General features: G+C 33.9%; 1 protein-coding gene across 4 annotated transcripts in view; it reads left to right on the forward strand.

The window, feature by feature from the left end:
* Positions 1-21,314, forward strand: part of LOC150109878 (chorion peroxidase-like) — a 221,110-nt gene that overhangs the window by 13,709 nt on the left and 186,087 nt on the right. The window contains exon 2 of one of the 4 annotated variants that reach the window (XM_090415631.1): positions 12,179-12,395. The exons of the other annotated variants lie outside the window; for them this stretch is intronic. The gene's annotated coding sequence lies outside the window, so the exon portion shown is untranslated. The remainder of the gene's footprint in view (positions 1-12,178; positions 12,396-21,314) is intronic. 4 annotated transcript variants of the gene reach the window in all.

Genomic DNA, 21,314 nt, shown 5'->3' on the forward strand with positions numbered 1-21,314 from the left:
GAGAGATCTGCATCCAAGTTGTATGAACATTAAAAAAAACGTGTACATGACGCTTCTGAAGATAAAATGGATAAGTCATCAAGTGCAGCAGACGATAGAAGAAAAGAAGCAGTAAAATCCCTCAAGACGAGTACAACAGTAAGATCTATTTGAATGCAGCCTTGGAGGTTTGGAACAGACAATGCCATGGAATGGGTACCCATAGAAGAACAAGTCTTACATTCGCTTCTTTTTCCTTATGATCAGGTTATTCGCGCACAGGAGGAGTATGTAGAATATCAAATGAGAAAACTTGATATGTATAAAAACACTGGGCCTGAAAGTTAATATGTTAAAAACCAAGTTGAAGATGATAATGCAATAAATATTGAGTTACAGGTGGGAAACCATAAAATCAGTGCATTCCTTAAAATATCTTGCCTCCATGATGGATACGTCCAGCCAATATGAAGTGGACATAGTGTTTCGAACAGGAGGCATGAGCAGCTATTTGAACCATGGACAGTGTTTTGTGGAGTTATAAGGTCTCAAGGAAAACTAAAAAGATGCTGTATCATGTGATTATATAGAGTATAATGACCTATGGATGCGAGTGTTGGATGCTCACTAATGGAGAGGAGACAAATTGAAGTTGTGGACGAAGTATGAGAGCAACCGGTATGGATTGTCTGAGGAATGCATGTATTTGAACAGAGATGAAATTTGAAAACAGCATGTTAGGAAGAGGATAGTGACACGTGCATTGAAATGGTTTGCATACATCCAGAGAATGGGGAAAGAATGATGGTCATTGAGGATTATGAACTGCTCACTCCCCCTTGAAGGAGAAAAAAAGGAAGTCTAATGCTACGTGGAAAGGGACCATTGTGAGAGCGATGGAGGAAAGAGGTTTACGGGATGTGGAATGGGGAAATCTAAGAACAGGGAGTGATGATAAGTAGAGAATCCCGAAGAATAAGAAATAATACTGCTTTTATAGGAGATGCCCTTTGCATTAATTTCTTGCTAAGATATTGTTTGTTAATTGCCCAACTACAATCTCTGCCTGAATCTGAATTAATGAATAATTAAATATGAATACAACTCATTACCGTCTAGAATACATTAGCATTAATACAAGTTAATAAAATCACTGATAATTAAGCAATAAGCGCAGCATTTATCTTTAAGCCTCTTATTTCATTATGCATACGAAAATCGGAGCAGTGATTTACACTGAAGGGTCGTTTCATCCCTGTCATAAAATACGCTGTTATACTTGGAATCCATCGCTTTTATCAGAGGGACAATAAGTGTGACATGTTCATTACAGGTAATCAAAAGCAGGTTTACAAATACCGAGAGATGTGCCAATTCATGGTTACACGATTCAATCATTCCTACTCACCTCGTATAACTAAAGTATTCATACTACTTGTTAAGATGGACAGTAATTGAGCAATGAACACAAAAAAAAAAAAAAATATATATATATATATATATATATATATATATATATATATATATATATATATATATATATATATATATATATATATATATATATATATATATATATATATATATATTAAGTATATTTAAAATAAACGTTGCCTACTCTCATTTATGCATGTAATTATTATTTAATCATTACTCCCATAATTTTATGTTATTAATGTAATAATTTTATCCACAATTGGAAATAATTCATAACATCGGCTGTTCTAGCATGGTCACATTAAAGTGTCACATTTGTTTAGATATTTTGCTGGCGAATACAAATGTGACATAACAAGATCTTCAATCAAAGTTACATTCGCTAGCAAAATATCTAAATAAATGTGACACCTTTAATGTGACCATGCTAGAACAGCCGATGTTATGAATCATTTCCAATTGTGGATAAAATTATTACATTAATAACAGAAAATTATGGAAGGTTTCTGGAGTTGCAACTGTTTCCAACGAACTGTAATAGATTTTTGTAGAGGAGATCATTACGAAAACATGAAAGATATTCGAAGTTTGAATTTCCTTGCTATGATAGGCTCAGCGGCTTATCATGGCCAAATAACCTGGCATAGCATAAAATTAATTAATTAATGATAAAGCGTTTATTCCTATCTTCACTATCTGTTAATGTGTTATCTACTTGCCTTTTATAACCGATTTACATAATATTAGTCGAAAATTCTCCACTAGTTCTATTTACTAATTCGAATCTTAGGCAAGAATTGGATTAAAGTCTTTCAAACAAATGCCACCTTTGTTATCAAATGAGCTGAGCTAAAATATCATTAATTTTATGTTAATTTCAAGCAGTTTTTTTCTTCGTCAAGTATGAACAGTACTGATGTTTACCGATGCTACATTACTTAACTGGATAATTTTTACTCATGGTACTTTTGGAGTTTTATAGATAGGAATGATTCATACTAGTAAATATTATGGCGATTTGCAAATAATTAAAATACTTGAACCCCACAGGATTTTTAATTAATGGACGCTACTTTTGTATTTTATGGCAAAGATGTAAATATACGTTTCCGATATTAGTCTAAGACAGCGTTTCCCAAATGGTGGGTCACGAAAGCTAAATGCTGGGTCGCCTAAAAAGAACTCTCGAAAAACCTAGGTGTTTCGTTTTTGGGTTTTCATTTTTTCACGAAACTCTAAAATACAAGTACATAGCGTTTAATCGGGACTAATGAATAAATAATTTAATTAATAGAGACGAAAAACGCGCTCCGTCCGCGTCCGCGTCGCCATTTCAAAGTCTCTTTGTTCGCGGTAAAGTAGCTCAACTTATGGCGAGGCTGCGCGGTGACAACCGCGCCACGAGCCGAATCGTTTGGCGGTCTGGCGTTTGTTTTACTCGCCAGCCACGTTAAGCATCGAGAGAGAGCATATTTTTTTTGTATTTACTGATTACGTGTACCTTGCCCGGTGGGTTCGGCTGAACAACCGCAATTATTATGATTGTTTCTAAATATTTCATTCTTTCTTCAGCTCGGTTGCCATTACCCATTGAACGATGGATAAATGGGTAATAAAACAACAAACAAACAATGTGCCAGTTACAAACTCTCCGATTAGCACCAATGAACATTCGAGTGACGTGCAGCGAGTTCCTGAGAACAGCACTAACAAACGGCCGCACGATGTGTTGTCTACTACTCTTACAAAAACGAAGATGTACTGGACCCGACAGTATTCTGAGGATTACATACAATTCGGTTTCATCAAGGGTGCTGATGACAAACCATTGTGTTATTTGTTGTGCGGCGCTTTCAAACGAGTCCATGAGACCAAAGTCGAAGTGACATTTGGAATTGAAACATCCGAACTATAATAATAAGCCAATAGATTTCTTTATAAATAGAAAGAGAGAAACTAATAGATACCAAGAAGACTATGTCTTCGAATTTTTCTCAGGGAGCTCAGTCAGAAAACCTTGTAATTTTCTTATGAAATATCAAAATTAATTGCTGAAACTAGTTATTCTCACACAGTTGTCGAGAAATTAATAGTTCCAGCAACGATATCGTCTCGAATATGTGATAAAAAACAGGAGAGCCAATAAATATGCTGACGCTATCAAATAACACAGTGAAACGTAGAATTATGGAGATGGCAGATAATATTGAAGAAACTGTAGGTCACTTAAAAGAGTGCAATTTGTTTTCCTTGCAAGTCGATGAAAGTACAGACAAATCGGACAATGCCACTTTAATGTGTTTTGTGAGATACGATTGTGACAACATAACTCACACAGAATGAAATTCTTTTTTGTAAACCTCTGACAACAAGAACAACAGCTGAAGAAAATTTTAATTTGATTGCAAATTACATCAATGAAAAGGGCATTAAACGGAAGAAATGTGTAGGACTGAGTATCGATGGAGCCCGTGCAATGGCAGGCGCACGTACTGGACTTTTCTCGAAGATCAAAGCCGTAGCACCAGACTGTGTATGAGTGCATTGTAGCATTCACAGAGAAGCACTGGCACCAAAAGAATGACATTGCTTTTAAATGCAACTATGCAAGAGTGTGTACAATTTATAAACTTTATAAACTCTCGTCAATTGAATTCAAGAATATTCTTTGCGTTGTGCAAAAAAATGGGGAGTGAACATGAACATCTTCTTTTACACTGCGAGGTGGGATGGTTGTCAAGAGGGAATGTTTTAAGAAGACTTATTGAAATGAAGAATGAAGTTTTAATGTTCTTCGACCAACATCTACCAACGGCGAGATATGTAACATTTGAATTCAAAGACAGTTTTCTTCATGATATCAATTGGTTAATCAAGGTTGCCTACCTTTGTGACATTTTTGATTTTTTGAATAATTTAAATCTGACATTGCAATGGTAGCAATGTAACTGTATTTAAAGTGCAAGAGAAGGTGGAAGCTGAAACAAAAAAAAACTCAATTTTTGATCCCAGCGTGTGGAAGTAGGGAATTAAATCTTTTACAAAGCTATCAGAATTACAAAAACAGTATAATATGAGTTCCATGCCGGATGAGATTTCAGCTGTTCTCAAAGAACATATGCTAGGACTGCAGGCAAGTCTGAAGGAATATTTCCCCCAATCAACAGCAACAAAACATGGGTAAGGAACCCTTTTACAATGAACTCAAATCTGAGACAGAATTGCCGGATTCAGATATTGAACCTATAATTGAACTGTCGTGTGATACGGCACTCAAAGACATCTTCAACACAATATCATTGATGGGTTTTTGGCTGTCTTGCCGTCAGTAGTACCCAGTTTTAACAGAAAAAGCGATAAAATTTGTAATGCCTTTTGTTACAACCTATAAGTGTGAAACAGGCTTTTCAACACTGATTTTTCTAAAACATAAATATAGAAACCGATTGGAAGTCGAACCAGATTTAAGAATAAAGTTATCTTTTCTGCAAACCTGAAGTTTCTAGTTAACAAACAACAGCATCACACTTCTCATTAAAAAATTACTTAGCTTTAGTTTAATTTCTTTGTATTTTTTTGTAAGAGTAAATGCTTCTTTATTATTATAATAATAAATGAAAACTCTATGAACATTCAAATCGGTTTTATTTTAGCTATTGGCCATAAAATGTTTAGTGGGTCATGAAGATGAAGTGTTAAAATAACCTGGCCACGGGAAAAAAAAGTTTGGGAAACGTTGGTCTAAGATATTATGAGTTATGCTTTCGTTTTTGTGACAAGGACGTGCTTGCATATATCAGGCGTTAGACCTTCGTCAACATGTTTTTTCACTTTTTTGTGATTTTCGAGAACATGTTGGATCTCTTTCCAACCTCTCGTTATTCCTACTTTGGAAGAAAAGTAGAAGTCCCAAGGGAAAAGGCCTGATGAGCAAAAGATATGTTGCAACTGTGCAGCACCCTGCATGATCGGACTTGGTCAAATGTTTGAGTCATAGTGTGATGACTTATTATCGCACTGCAACAAATGTTACGTGACATGCAGCCCTCTTTGTCTACGGGTGAATTTCCTAGACGTTTCAGTATGCTTTTTGCGACACCACTGCAAAATACTGCATAACGAAAGGAGTAATAAAAGCAAACAAATACGTTTTCTGATCATGTAATTTCTTACACGTTGCCAAAAGTCATTTTTAGCAATAAGAGATGATGAAAACATAGAGTTCCTCAATGACAATTTTAGAACTCTTCGTGATATCCAAAGAAACAAATTCCATAATGAAAGTAAACAAATTTTAAATGGCATCTGACGAGCACACACACACACACACATGTGTGTGTGTGTGTGTGTGTGTGTGTGTGTGTGCTGGCAAAAATGGACTCAACCTTCGGTTCCTTTTATGGGTTTTTGAAAGAAAGAGAAAAAGAAAATTAGGGTTCGTTTAGTGAGCATTTGCTCGCCCATTGTGTGCTGATTTAGCAGTGTATAGTGAGTCAGTTTTGCGACTGTGTCTTGATAATATGTGTTCGTAGTAGTCCACTGCCTGGCGTATTAATGGGTTAGAGTGGATGGCTGCGTTTGCAAAAAAGCTTGCTGTCGTTTCGCGTAGGAAGGTTGTGATTTCGGCTTCTCGATGAAGCTATGAGATCCGCATTAATCATGTAGTGTTGAACGCCATGCGGATGCCCTTGCTTTGTGTGATTTGCATTTTTATGACGTTCCAATACAATGTGTGTGTCCCCAGCTTTTCGATCCGTTTCTATAGGTCAGTATAGAAACTTGTGGCTTATCGGTGTCATGATAGACCAAACCTGTTTCACCATGGATTGGTGAGAGGGATTTGCAGTCCGCTCGAGAGTCTTTATCACCTTCTATAGTGAATGATCCTTGGCGTTTAGGGAGAGCAATTTCGTTTCCTACTAATAACATTTTTATTAATTTATGCTTTATGATATATCAAATTATTGATATTTATATATGCATAAATATCAATATATAAAGTCAGTATATAATATCCCCCAGCCATCTGCCGGTCTTGAGCCCGGTAAAATTGGGGAGTTGGGGAAAGCAATGGTGAACTACCCTGTAAAAATCTCACCAGGAGTACTTTGTGGGTGATCCGTGCAAAGTCACCTACTGTCGGAAACGACTGAAAAGGTAAAATCAGATCAGATATAATATCCGCATATAGTCAAACTAAAGGAATCACCAAGATTACATGTTACCCTTCATTCTTTCAAAAGACAGAAAAATCAATACTTTATTCACTCCTTTTAAAATACTTAAAATATGAATATTAACATCTAATACGGTGTTCACCAATTATGGAAATACCAGATTGTCCAATACAGCAATCGTAAAATATAAAGAATCATTAGAAAATAGGACATCCTTCTGATAAGTGAAACTGTGAGCGAAAAAGACAGCGATCATTTTAAGTTAAAAAAGAAATTATATTGAATTGCTGATGTACCGTTGATTGACAGTTAACCCAGAAGACTGGAAGTGTATCGATAAATAGAAATTTCTGTATTCATTATTAAAACGCAATTTTTTACTATAAAGAATGTTCATATTACACGTATTGGCATAGATTAAACCCCGTGATATCTCCGAAGAGATTACAGAATGTTGTATATGACGTATACATTCATCTTATGATGCAAACTGTACTCTTTTATTAAGAGGATAATGATTCATCACAGATTTGTTTGCGAGTTATCTTAGCTAAATAAAGGTAAAAAAATTACTCCTCTTCCCCAGTGCATGGATTTCAGCCAAATTTGAGGAAGGCGTTAGAACACGGTACACTGACAAGGAGGTTTCTACTCCTATTACCGAAGAATGCAGAAGTATTATTGCTATCTGAGTAACTTCAAATTACTTCAAGTAAGTTTTAAACATTACTAGATAGAATATGTGCTGCATAAAATCGCATTCGGCATGATACTAAAGTAGGGTTTCTGTTTTGCTGTTCTTAGCTGAGGAATCGCTAAGAACCAGCAAAAGATATAAATAGATATCTGATAAATCTAATCAAGTAAACGCTATAATTAGATATATCAGATATCTATTTATCTAACTCGGGTTAGGCATCTCCATTTATATCTTTTCTCTTAGCCAACAGTATTTTCAAGTGCATATCTCTTCATTTAATGAAATGTACTCAATAAATACTACCTCCAAGAATTCCAAAGTCAACTAGAAGTACTCCATAAACAACAATGGAATGTTAACTGCTTAATATATCAGTAGTTTTGTAAACCAGATTATCTCGACATGGAGTAACACGTTTCTATTAGCAGAGAACGAGGTTGATATTAAATATTATTCTAAGGAATGTCTAGACAATGGAGAAATGCTCATTTAACTTTGTTTTTACGACAAAGCTTGTAATAAAATCCATACTTCTAATTCTTGACAAAACTCAATTGCGGAATTTAGCCTCTTCTGATATCAGGCCTTTGACCCCCCCCCGTCTCTATTAACTTTAAACTTAAAGAGACCTACAGACATTCAGTATTAGTTATACAGAATGTAAAGAAAAAGAGTGACAGTCAGTGGGCGGAGAATATTCTTGAAGCCCATCAAGATCTTTGTAGCAGCAGGATACAAAACGTGACTATGTCAAAACTGGATGGGCGGTACTTTGGTCAGGGTTGAATTCTAGATGATCCAGACAGAATGAGGATCAGGGAACGAGTTGAGTTTTCTCGATACTTCCTTTTCGCCTTGAAGAAAAAGAGGGGGGGAGGGAAATAGAACAAATACCGTTCCAATATCGTAAAAGTGTTTGTGTTTTTTAATCAGATTTCTGAAAAACAGAACTCATTTATCTTTGATTATTATCCGTTCGGATCTTTTTGACAGAGGCTCCCTCTAAAATTGCTGTTTATTACTGACATTACATCTTGACTAATAAAAGTTCTGTAGTTCTATTAAAAACAGATTTCCAAGAAATAAATATTTCTTGGAAATATTTTCCTTTCTCCTTTGCCCCTTTAATTAACATAAACTTTCGCACTTTAACTGATATATAAGTTACAAGAACTCTTCTTCTTCATTTGCTATTACAGAACGTCATATATATATATATATATATTTCACCGCACCATTCTATTCTGAAAGCATAATATGATTTACGAATTACCATTTAGAAATAATTTTCTTTTTAAAGCCGATTTTTGTAAAAAAAAAAGCATAATCAGTCGAGTTGTGATTAGAACAAGTACCGTGTCAAAAATTAGCCAAACACTCAGAAGACCACAGTGGTAGTATACGACACATCTTACCATTCGAACTCAATGTTTTGAATTAGGCAGTCTCCGTGATGAATCTCCTATTTCATTTGTGGTGCTTTTCTGTTTGCATTATATGCGTCTTCGTAAGCTTCTCAATGATTCTGGAAATATCGTTGTCAGGTGTGGGATGGCGCTATAACTATCGTCCACGGTATTCAAATGATGCCTATTGAATCATTCTGCTCCCTCGTGAAATATTACCAAAACGTTATTCAGCTGAATGACTTTTTGGTAATCTTTCATTGGCATTTTTATCCGTGGATAATTATAATTTCTTCATTTCTAAACTTGATTGACTTGAATATGTGTGATGATCAACGCCGTCCATTTTTACTCTGGCTAAAATATTTATTCCTTATCTTTTTACAACTGTTTTAGAACAATGTTATTCTACATGCTTTTCGAAATTGCAACTTACAGATGTACAAAATTTAAGAGTTTTCCTTTCTGCGTTCTAAATTTGATTCCTCTGTAGTATTCCTCTATTTTCCACATTTACAATTGCCACGAAACTGTTGTGAAGTCTAAATGCAATCCAAAACTGATTATTGGAGTTTTTAAAAATATACTTTGGAAGATGGAATTTGATTTATATAATTATTTATTGATTGAAATTGCAACTTGGAGCAGAGAGCAATATTATATGTTCTGTATGTTAACTGCGGATTCTCCAGCCAGTTCGGCATTTGAAGAATTAAATGATGCTTCCGTGTGAGATTAACTCATTTTCGTTTAAAAAGCCCTTATTAAATGATCTTCACATCCTATAATGATTCAAATTCAGATCTTTCCATCAGAAGAGTAAATATGGTGCCGTCTCCAAAACTGTGCCGCAGAGATCCGGGAATGGAATGAGATGACCGTCATGTGAAGACATGACAGTTATCTCATTCCATTGAAGAAGACATACATTCCATCTCATGTGTGTCTTCTTCTCCGTATATTTTTGGGTACGAAAAAAGCCGTTTTCCGAGAGAGAAAAAAACCGCCACTTCTTTATGAGACTGTCTAACTCACCTTCAAGTAGAACGTCATAAAGTTATTTCGCATCCAACACAAGGGCAGTCAAGATCATAGCAAATGAGGATCTCGATTGGGATCATTTTGGTGGGACTCTTCATTTAAGACAATCAGGTATCTGAAATATATACTACTAAGCAATATTAAAAATTAAACAATATATTTATTAATTATAGAAAAAATTATATACTATTAGAAAAAAAAGAAAGAAAAAAGGGAAAATAAAACTAATTTTAAAGAAAATTTTCTTGCTTTCTTTTGTTTTGTTTTGATCAGCAAACTCTTCCAAGATTTCAACCAGTTTTAATTTTCTTGCTTCCGATTAGACCTAATTGGTCCAATCGACTTAAGTCCTGATCCGTGTACGTATACTAGATTCAATTTCTAAGCCCAAAGTGAAGTTGAAAAAAATAAATTAATAATTAAAAAATATAAAAATTAACGAATAGAGGAGAGAATCTTGTGTAATTTGTAATTATCATCAATAAACGTTTAATCTTTATTTTGTATAAAAATAATCTCTTATTTATTTTTTTTATTTTAGGCACATTTTGAAAGTGCAGACCACCTTAGATTCGTTTGACTCATTCGTCTTTTCTTCATATGCATATAATGGCTACACTTTGGATGGATGGATTTTATTATTTTTTATGTGAATCCCACCTACAGTATATTGCATTGGCATTATTCTAGTGAGTCGTTTTGAGTTAAAATTTTGATCTCTCCTGCGGGCCATTTCAAGGAAAGAAAATTTTGGCATCATGGTTTGAAGTTATAGTAATAACTCCGATGCAGCCAGATGGAATATAATGAAATTTGGTATTTGCAATCTTTATTAAATTTTTTGAACCATTTCAGTTTTGAAAGGTTGTTTGTACATCGGCATGATAACTTCCATGAGACCAGAGAAAGAAAAACATGACTTGAATTCTAGTGATTAACTACAGGAAGTTTTCCTAGACTCTTTTAGATCGATTCCTGAGTTGATCGATCTTTGATATAAGAAAGAAGGGGGGTTATTCCAGAATAAACTCGGATTTTTCACAGCGAAACGAATAATCGAGTGTAGAGCGCATGCTCGCGAGTTCGCGTACTCATACAGACACACTGCACACGTTAAGGAACGCGATAGAGTTGTCTGCCATATTCTAATCACTTTTCAGCATGCCAATATAAAATTCATCCTTCTATAGTTGTGAAAAAAAAAAAAGTGGCCGAATGGGCTCCAATTTCAAAAAAAAATTATTTTACCTCTAAATGTGATTGTCTCGAATCATTCCAACGCCTGTTTCAACTAATCATAAGATTTGATTAACGTTGTAAACCTTCATCTACAAATTACTTATACCTGTGATTGTTAGTGTTAGCATTTCGAAAATCGGAAGGTTTTTCCCTTTACAAAAATAAATTTACAAAGGGGTTTGATTATTGGTTTGCAAAGATCTGATAAATATTTGATTTTTGAGAAACTGATTGATTATTTATGAGCTTCTTTAAAAGATACAATATGATATACTTATGTGTTTGAAATAAGAATTTTTAATGGGAAAAAAAAATAAGATGCCTATTGATAGAATTTTTATTAATCGACCTAAACCGGAGGAGCCGTGGAGATATCAGAGGAGGTAAATTACATAGAACCAAAAATTTAGGCCATCACGAGAAAATGGCAACATATAATGTAGATATGCATTCAAATAATTAGTCCTATTACAAAATGTATTGAACATTTTATAGACACATTTAGATAAGTCCATTCTTATAAAAAGTACCAAATCATTGTGTACGAAAGAGATTTTAAAGAAGGTAAGTTTAAAATGAGAAGATTTGTTATTATGAGATAATTGTAATGCACTGACGAAAAAGTATTGTAAGCAGTTCTTGAATTTTTCTGGTCAGTTAAAAGATGCTGGTTAACCGAAGACATTAATTCTGCCACTACAGTACTTTTGTTTTCATTTCCCGCTTGATTTATATTTGAATTGAGATCTGAATTATAAAGTAGATGAAAGCATATACATTTGTTCTAAAGGTCATCTTTCCGCTTTTAGAAAAATAACCAGTTTCTTCCTTAGAAGACTCAATAGTGAATTGAAAATCTTATTCTTCCTTCGAGATGTTTGGATTTTAACCCTCGAGTCAGTCACAAATCTCTACTAAGTAATTCGAGGCGTAATCCCTATATATTTTCCAGAAACTGTCCTGTCTGTTTTCCTATCGCATCCCTTTCCATCTATGGCCTGAATACCTCCTCCCTCAAAACTATGTCAAACGATCGCCTCTACAAAACCAAAATTGAATTCAGTAACCCTACCACGGCATTCTTTTAGCACCGCGTGCAAAAGTACATGTTGTAACCCCCTAATAGATACGATAACGAATTTAAAACAGAAGAGTTGTGAAAAAAAAAAATCTCAAAGTATCCTTCGTGTAACCTGCAGGTCATATACTTCGTGGTGTCGAGTTCGTAAGCGGAGAAACGAGTTGTAGGTTCCCAGTTCCGAGGATCTAGTAACTGGAGACAGAATGCATCGTGCATCCGCTCTGGACGCCAACGATACACAAGAAACAAGTCCGACAAACAACTTTTAACTGCGCTCTCAGTCACCGGAGGCACAAAAGGCTGCAGATCATCTCGCACGCTCATTCAAGACTCAGGTAAGAGCCGAGGATGTAATTTTAATAAGGAAGTTTGTGCGGAAATGGCGATTCGATTCAGTGCATCACTAAAAGTAACCACTCTTTTCTTTGATACTAAATAGCTGGAAGTTAATTAAATGAGCTGTTTATTATTTTTAAATTCGATGCCGTTCAGTAGAATATGCCTTGGTGCAGCACGTTTCAAGACTCAAGGTACTTTCATATTCAACTTCTATATGTAAATGCTAATTTCACTTTCGTTTAAATTTATATCACTCAAAATTATTGTACGAGGTTGTTTAAAATGAATATTTATCTCCCTTAATGGGCATGCATTTGTGTAATAATAAATCAAGTTACAATATGCATGAAAACATCTCCGAAACAATAAATTAAGAACATAGTCGTAGAGATGTGTAGTTCATGGACAATTAGTTCAAAAGAACGGTTTCTTACATTGAACAATATTGGTGGTCTACTTTGCGCATGAAATAGTTCAAAGTAGTCTGATAAACGCAATGAATCCATGAACCCAGGCAAAGGTGTGGAACGATGTTAACCATGGGTGGGGAACGATTCAGGACATATAAGTTTTTTTTTTTTCTCATATTATTCTAAACTAACCTAAACAGATTTGATTTTGATAAATTATATTCTTTTCAGTAAATTACTGAATGATTTTTCAGTAAAAATCATTCAGTAAAATGCAAATTATAAATTAATTTAATAAATCAATTATTAATTTAGAAAGAGTCCCAACAGTTAATAGGATTAAGATGTATGATTGCACTGTGTTAATGGATAGAGTGGGTCTTCCGCAATGAGTCTTTTGACTCCATGGAAAACCCATATAAATAATAATAATAATAATAATAATAATAATAATAATAATAATAATAATAATAATAATATAATAATAATAATAATTTCATTATTATAGTAATTTTGAATTTTGTCTCTAATTTCTAATTCAGTTGGTATAAATCCCTTATGAACAGTGACTTGGTTCTGAATATATATATATATATATATAGAGAGAGAGAGAGAGAGAGAGAGAGAGAGAGAGAGAGAGAGAGAGAGAAGAGAGAAATATACGTATAGTCTATATTAACAAAGATCAGTATGTAGTATGTGAACCCATTGATCTAAGTGACCTTAAAAATAAGAATAATAATGCAATCAGTATCTAATAAAAATTATTTATTCTCTTTTAAAATTTGAATTATGTAACAGTGGTGTTTTAATATCCCCCTCCATAAACAGTTGGATCGGTCTGAGTTAAAACAGTTTCGACAAGAGGTGCCAGTTGTCACGAATATAATTTTTTTTTTCATTCAAAATGTTCCGCAATGGCATTCAAAGAGAAGTACTTGAATCAGTTTTAGTCTGAGCTAAATGAAAGAGTGAAAATGTTAATAAACTATGAACTATTTCAGTGAGCGAAAATACTATTAAGAATTAAATAAGTTAAGTATTTATGTAGCGAAGAGTTGTGTGTGTGTTTGTAAAACTGATATCGACATTTTATTGATAATAGTTTCAGACTTGCATTGTTTTTAGACAACAGAAACGAGCCTGCTCATTTTAATACCTAACAACGTGTAATTAAAGAAGGGGAACGATTTCAGCCTACGCATCAGTCATCCATACCTATGCTGCTCTTCCTCACGTTCATACAGTGTTTAACCAGTTTCAGTGCTTCCTAAACTGTGTCTCACGTGATGTGAATACAAGTTCCATGAGTGGGTGCTCAGATTCAATAAAATTCAACAAAATTCAACCCGTAGTATGATGCGGGTTCATTATATTTCTTAATCTGCTATGTTTGTGTCAAAGTAAAGTCTGACTGGGAGTGGGGAAAATGCTACTCCCACCACTGTACGAAGGCGATAAAGTCGCCTTCATTTGAAAAACCTCTTATAAATCTACCAATCTTTATAAATGAGATTCAAACTCGGCATTTCCTTGCAGACATTCGCTCTTTCGACTGCTCTACGAATGCGCAATTCCCTCATTTAGATGATAGATATATTTCAATAACCAGTTGCCTGCCGCCTTCTTTATTTGTTCGTTGTAAAATAAATAACAGATCAGGTAAATTAATTTCTTTCAATTGAAATCTACCAAAATCCAGTGATTTTTATGAGAGTGAATATCAGTTAAACTTCTTTAAGTTTAACGGATATTCTCTCATAAAAATTGTATATCTTTCTGTTTTAGATGACACACGTAATTTATAGCCCATCAAAAACCATTACCCTGTTTATTACAGGTTTAATGTAGCATAAAAAATTCCGTATTTCATATATAGATTATTAAATCTTTTCTCGCCACTGTTACTAATATACTATAGAATTTATTGGTAGAATTGTTATTACAAAAGAAAAGGAAAAATAATGTTTGCTTCAGTTATACTGATTATACTTGTGTTTAGGCAAGCGAGGTTAAAATAACTTTGCCATTCAAATGCTGCAAAATTATTAATGCACAATGCACAGCTATATGCAATATATATTAGTTTAGGATGAGCCGAATTGGTGACCATATTTTGGTGCGTGTTTGCTTGGGGTGTGCTTATATCAGTATGAATGGATGCCATATCAGAGTAATCTGTGTACTGGAAATCTTACCTCTGAGAGGTAGCTGATGAATGCGAGATAATCCAGTGTGTATCTGTATTAATCAGTTATTCCACATTGTTTTGTTGTTGTATGTTTGTGTTTTGTTTTGGAAGTAATATCTGAATCATCTGTACAGATGCTCACCTTAGCTTTTTCAGGAAGAGTTTCATTTTTAGTAACAAATGCTTTAGACTGCCCAAGAGAGTTGTGCTTTATATTTTGCTTATTGAATTTCTTTACCCTTAATTGTATCTAGACGTGATTAGATCTAGATATAAAAACTTTTTTATTTAGTAATTAATATGATCGGACCTAGGCTAACTGCATGTTGTTTAATATCTTTGGGTCTGATGCTATTGATTCTTGGATTTGATTAAATGCAGAGAATTGTTCTGCAATTATTGTATTTTAGACTTCTCTTATGGTCGGAAATAATTATGATTTGTTGGTGGTTCTAGCAGAGAGTCGCATTTTAGGAATGCTAGTGGTCATTTAGTTCTAGGATGAACTCTATACAGTACTGACTTTAGTCATTTGCTAGCTGTTGGAAGAATTTGTCCTCTTTCATCGAACTATGTTTTATAGTTCGAAAGGCTCTGAGTCTAGCAACTCGTTAATCAGATGAGAGGTTTGGTTAACATCGCTTCGTGCAGAGGCTCATTTTTCTCTAGAATACTGCTGTTTCTTTTTTTCATTTCCTAAAGCTGCATTACTTGGGGGTATCTCTTTACTATTTTACATAAAGCATCCTCTCTGATATGTTTTGTGTTATCCTATGAGTTTAAAGTATCTACAAAATTCGGTTATGAGTTTGTTTCAGTCAGTTTTTTTTCTTATTATTTCTTGATTAACTAGTCACCATTTTATTTTATTTTTGTTAACATTGCGAGGAGTGTGTTCTGTCCTGCAGTTTTAAGGTTGTCAAATAATGATCTGAGAAGTTTTCAGTTCATGATCGTTGCTGTGTAGCTATTTTAGTGCCTCCATGTTTATTGTATTTCAGACTATTTCTTCCCTCGTGTCATATACACAGATAGTAGGTCTAAATACTGTGTAGCGTTGTTGTGATTTATATTTGCAATGTTCGTTTTATATCATCGATTATTATTAAGTATTCAGCTGCGTATGAACTGTGTAATTTATGTAGAAATTTGATAACATATAAATAACATTTAATATTTCAGGATTGATGAACTGCATATATTATTTCAGTGCAAATGTTTTTTGCATGTTTAAATTTACAATTAATTTCTTTTACTATTAATTATTGTTCTGTGAATTCCACCTCTTCACTTTATTTGTGTATGTAGTTGGAAGTTTGGAATTTGGTAACTATTCGCTTCGTCATTAGAAGCGGATATTTTAGTTGAGATTTATATATCAATAACGTCAGTATGATTTTTGAGATTAGCCTGTAGGGTAAGCTACAGTAATATTTTCAAATGCGTCTGATGTTGTGTAGGATACAGAACTGTCCCTCACTCTGTCAGTGCTTCCATACAGTGAGCGAGTTAAAAATACTGTGTTCTGGCGTTATTAAGTCTGCTTGGTAGTCCATTTTGGTTATATTCCTCTCTTTTGATATGGTTTCAAGTATTTCGCTTCCACTGTGGTGGCCCTATTGTTTTCAGAGTTCTTGATTAGTATTATCTTTGGGTTTTTGATTTTCTTATGAATATTTTTGCTTCTCTGATCCAATAAGAAATAATAATTTTTATTCTCATTTTGCTGTTTTTATTTCCATGTCTGATGCAACAGATTTTAATAACAAGGTGTTAAATACGCGAACAAGAATACTAGAGTATTCTCTTGGGATATGTTCGGTCTTTTTTTTATGTAATCTAATTTTATTTAATTTATTTATTTTGGTAACCGACTGTCTGAACATGTTTAGCTGCAGAGGTATGATGAGATTTTCCTTATATTCTTGTTGCTTTAAAAGTTTGTACTGCGATTTTAAAGAGTTACCAAGTTGACGCTGTTTTTAATATCTCTTACAGTTTGTATGATTTCTTCCACTTCTAAATTAGTATATTTAATCAAGTTCTCGTATTCGTTAAGCTGTTTTGTGATCTGTTTCGTTTTGCCTATTGAAAAAATTTTTAACAAAAGTAATTAAGCAGTCTTTTATATGTTCAAGTTGGTTTTCGAGGATAAACTTAATGAATTTAAACTACAAGACTCAAATATATTCCTTGTCCTTTTTACCTCCTTTGTTCACGTTTCGCCTCAGGTGACATGCCCTGATGTTGATGGCTGCATTTCTTTGTTCTCATGAAGTGGAGATATTTCCATTCGTCACGTTTCGTGTTCGATTTACATTGCCAGGTAGATTCGGAAAGTCCAAGACATGTAAAGTTCAGATTTCTGAGGCATTTTTGCAAGTTATGTAATTTCCGTCTAACGACAGAACCTTTAAGCATTTGTTACACCTCGTGACTCACTTTACTTCCTTGAGCTGCCACTAGGCGTTAACCAGGGCGACATCTTAACCTTATAGTGTGTTAAAGCATACTAACAAGTTCCGTTACATCAGCTTTATATTTTTGTAACGATAGGTTACATTTCAATACTATTTTATTATTATTATTATTATTATTATTATTATGTGACACCTCTAAGGAATTCAGGGACTCAATGAGTGAGGGCACTCTACCTTACTATACAACTCACTTCTCTACTACTTATTCCACCATCTAAATGTAACACCTTTACCATCATCAGCGCCATCTACTTCCCACCACCTATCTTTTACTTGGAAACTGTATGTGCTTTCCTGACCGATTTGCCTGTATGGGGAATGAAAAATCGGAATTTCCTAGAGAGTAGAAAAAACAAAACTCTTGCCTCCTTATAGCATCCACTAACTCACCTTCAATTTAAAAGAAACTCATATATAAAGATTCCTATCGTGATGATAAGAATCTAACTCAGGTCTTTCCAATACAACGGTCCAGGATATCAGCGTCCTTGCAATTGCGCTACGGTGGAGCTTAAATAATTACTAATAATCATTAATTTCTACTCTCAAAGCTTTCTTCTCATGCATGGAGCAGAGGGCACAAGCGATAACAAATATTTTACACATACCGAGAATCCCTCAGTTAGGAGCTGTCATATGGCTATAAAATTAATTATAGTAAATAAGTAATTAATATGATGTGTAGATTGATAGCGATGGTAAAAATTGGGACGAATGGAAATAAACATTCAACAAAATGTAGCATTCTAACCCCCCCCCACTAGAATAGAAAGTATAATTATATTTGACAAGATTTTTATTTATTTTATTGTATTGTGTTGTGTTATTATTATTTTTTTTTCTTTTATCCAAACGTAACAGATCTTCGTTTTTCTTGATTAGAAAACTTGTATATATAGACACTGATTTCACGTATCCTAGTGATTTGAAAATCAGAAAATGCACAGTTATTAATTTAACCACGCTACCGGCCAGAATGTATATATAAGTCCACATTTTCATGGATGCGAAGTGCATATTAAAATTGTAATACCATTGATATTGCATTGAAATTTATGATGGATACGAACTTTTTGAGGGTGCGTATTTGATTTTTAATGACCGGTAAGGTGGGTTTTAATAAGTAAATTATAAATTATCACATTCTGGAGAAAATAAGAAACATCGAGTTGTGTAAAAATTTGGGTAAGAATAAAAACACATGGACATTTTCTTTTTATCAAATGATATTTCAAGTTTATATTTAATATTTTTAATAAATGAATTTATTATGCGATTATTATTATTATTTACATTGCGCATATGGGAGTTTTCGCTGTCATGCAACCTGAATGAAGGACTCCTCGGAAATGACGCTTGGCCATCTACTAAAGGTTCCTTATCCCTGAGATAATGCATTTAAGTGATCATAATTGATATATTTATAACCAGAAAGAATTTTAATCCCCAAGAAAATCTTATGCCCACTTTAACAATTTCGCAATATGCGCATAATTCTTATAAAGCTGTCTATAAATAACATTTCCTTTATCTAAAACATGTAAAAATTCTTGTTGAAAAAATAAGATGATACTGTCGCTATTAAATGAGTCATCACATAATGCTATGATGTGTGACACTTTCGCGTGACACAACTTTTATTTTCAACGAGGAGCTTAACAGCCTTGCTGTTAAGCCTCTCTTTTCTTTCTTTTTTTAAGTAATCATTCATAACCATTTTCCAGAGTTATTCTGACGGCCATGAACTTGTTGAAACCAGACTTGTCACTATCATTTATCACGAACATGACATGAGAATAGAAGGTAATGGTTTAAATTGGTGCTATTAAACTCCAGACGTTCATTCGGACTGTTTGATTTTTTAAATTTAGATAATGCAAACCCACAGACGTTTTTTCTTTAAATAGCTTATTCAGTGAAAACCGTGCATATTTTGCAACGCAGCAAGACAAAACGGAAGGCCCGTTGAATTCAAAGAAACACACCACTTCCCCCTCCCCTCAGATTTCAGAGTATTCAGCATTCATCGATCGACCCGTGCAGGAGTTTCTATAATTATTTTATGATGCAGACTGAGTTAATGTTTACACACATATAGCCTAAAATGGTCTTCGAAATTAATTAACGTCAGGATACATTTAGGAATAAATGAGGAATAGGCAAGTTCTATTGGTCTGATTGTCAGAGAAGCAGTAATAATTCCAATCAGACCAATAGGAATGGAATTGTGATAGAAGCATTCAAGGCTTTGATTTTTATTTGGTTTCAACTACAGTTTTCTTGTTTTTAGGGATGCAAAGCGCCAGTTTCCATGTAAAAGCATATTAACAAGTTCCGTAACATCAGCTTTATTAACGATAGGTTATATTTAAATACTATTTTATTACTATAATATTGCTACGGCATATTATAATAATAATATGCCGTAGGAGATCGGCTAATTCACATTTAGTTGAAAAACCTTCATAGAAGCAACGATAGTGTAACATATGACCATATACAGAAACAGTCGCACTATGCGGAGTTAATTTGGTTTCGAAACCAAACACTGAATAGCTAAATAGCACATTTAAATTATACGCATCAAAATACTTGAACACAACCAGTCTGCTAGAAACCATTTGCCCAAATCTAATAATTTATATAAATTTATTTCAACAGATTTCGCTCATTTATGTAAAATAATAACAAATAAATCTTCTTTCATCAGATTCTCGTATTTATTGGGACTAAAGTCATTTACTATTGATAAAAAAAAGGTATTTGATATTTTCGATACTAAATAAGCATAGCGTTAATGCATTGCTCTGTTGTGAAGTTTGAAAACTGTTTATTTTATGTCTTGTTGTCCATTTATAAAATCATTTTGATTTAATATGTATGTATACATTATCGTTTTTAAGGAGTAGTAATAAAAATAAAATGCATAAATGAGATATAAAATCAAACATAATAGGCAATCACTTTCCTTACATTGGCTATCAACTTCGTGGAGAATTGAACGGATTTATTATTATTATTATCATTATTATTAAGCGACACCTACAGGGAGTCAGGGACTCATGGAGGGAAGCCACATACTACACGCATCAGCTATCATACTTATTCTTGAATTCATTCACACTGCTGGTACTCACAACATCCAATGGCAATCCATTTCAATCACTCACACTACCCTATGAAATAAAAATCTAGCCCTCACCCTCTTCTTTGCAACATTCATACTCACCTTCCAAGGATATCCTCTCCCCTACCCTCTATAAATTTAAAAATTCCATCAGTTGAAATTCTGTATGACCCTTTCAGAAATTTGTAAGTCTCAATCATATAACCCCCCCCTCTTTCTCGTGTTTACTAGTGTCTGCGGTCTACAAATTCTCAATCTGTCTTCATAATCAGTATTCCACAATCCTGATATCATTTATAACACTCTTTTGCACTCTCTCCAATATATCAGAATCACAATGGAGACCAGACCTGCGCACAATAGTCCAAGTGAGGTCTTATCAAGGCATTGTAAAGAGGCAAATGATATCCTAATCTTTACATGTGAACGTTTAAAAGATAATTTCAGCATTGCAATTATTTTTTAGTTGTATTTGCAATCTTTGCTACATGGTCCTGAATTTCAGCTTCCTATCTACTAACACTCCAAGATCCCTAGCTTCATCAGCTTCTTCAAGCCTAATATCACCAATATAATATGACATTGTATATCTAATCACTTCAAAGTGAATGACTACATTTACTAACATTGAACTGACATCCATTTTCCCATGTCCACAATTCCAGCCTATTCAAATCAGTTTGCAAGTACTGCATACTAGCAGCATT

This window comes from Typopeltis vanoorti, chromosome 1 (genome assembly GCF_054136105.1).
Source record: "Typopeltis vanoorti isolate ZY-2024b chromosome 1, IOZ_Tvanoo_1.0, whole genome shotgun sequence".
NCBI lineage: Eukaryota > Metazoa > Arthropoda > Arachnida > Uropygi > Thelyphonidae > Typopeltis > Typopeltis vanoorti.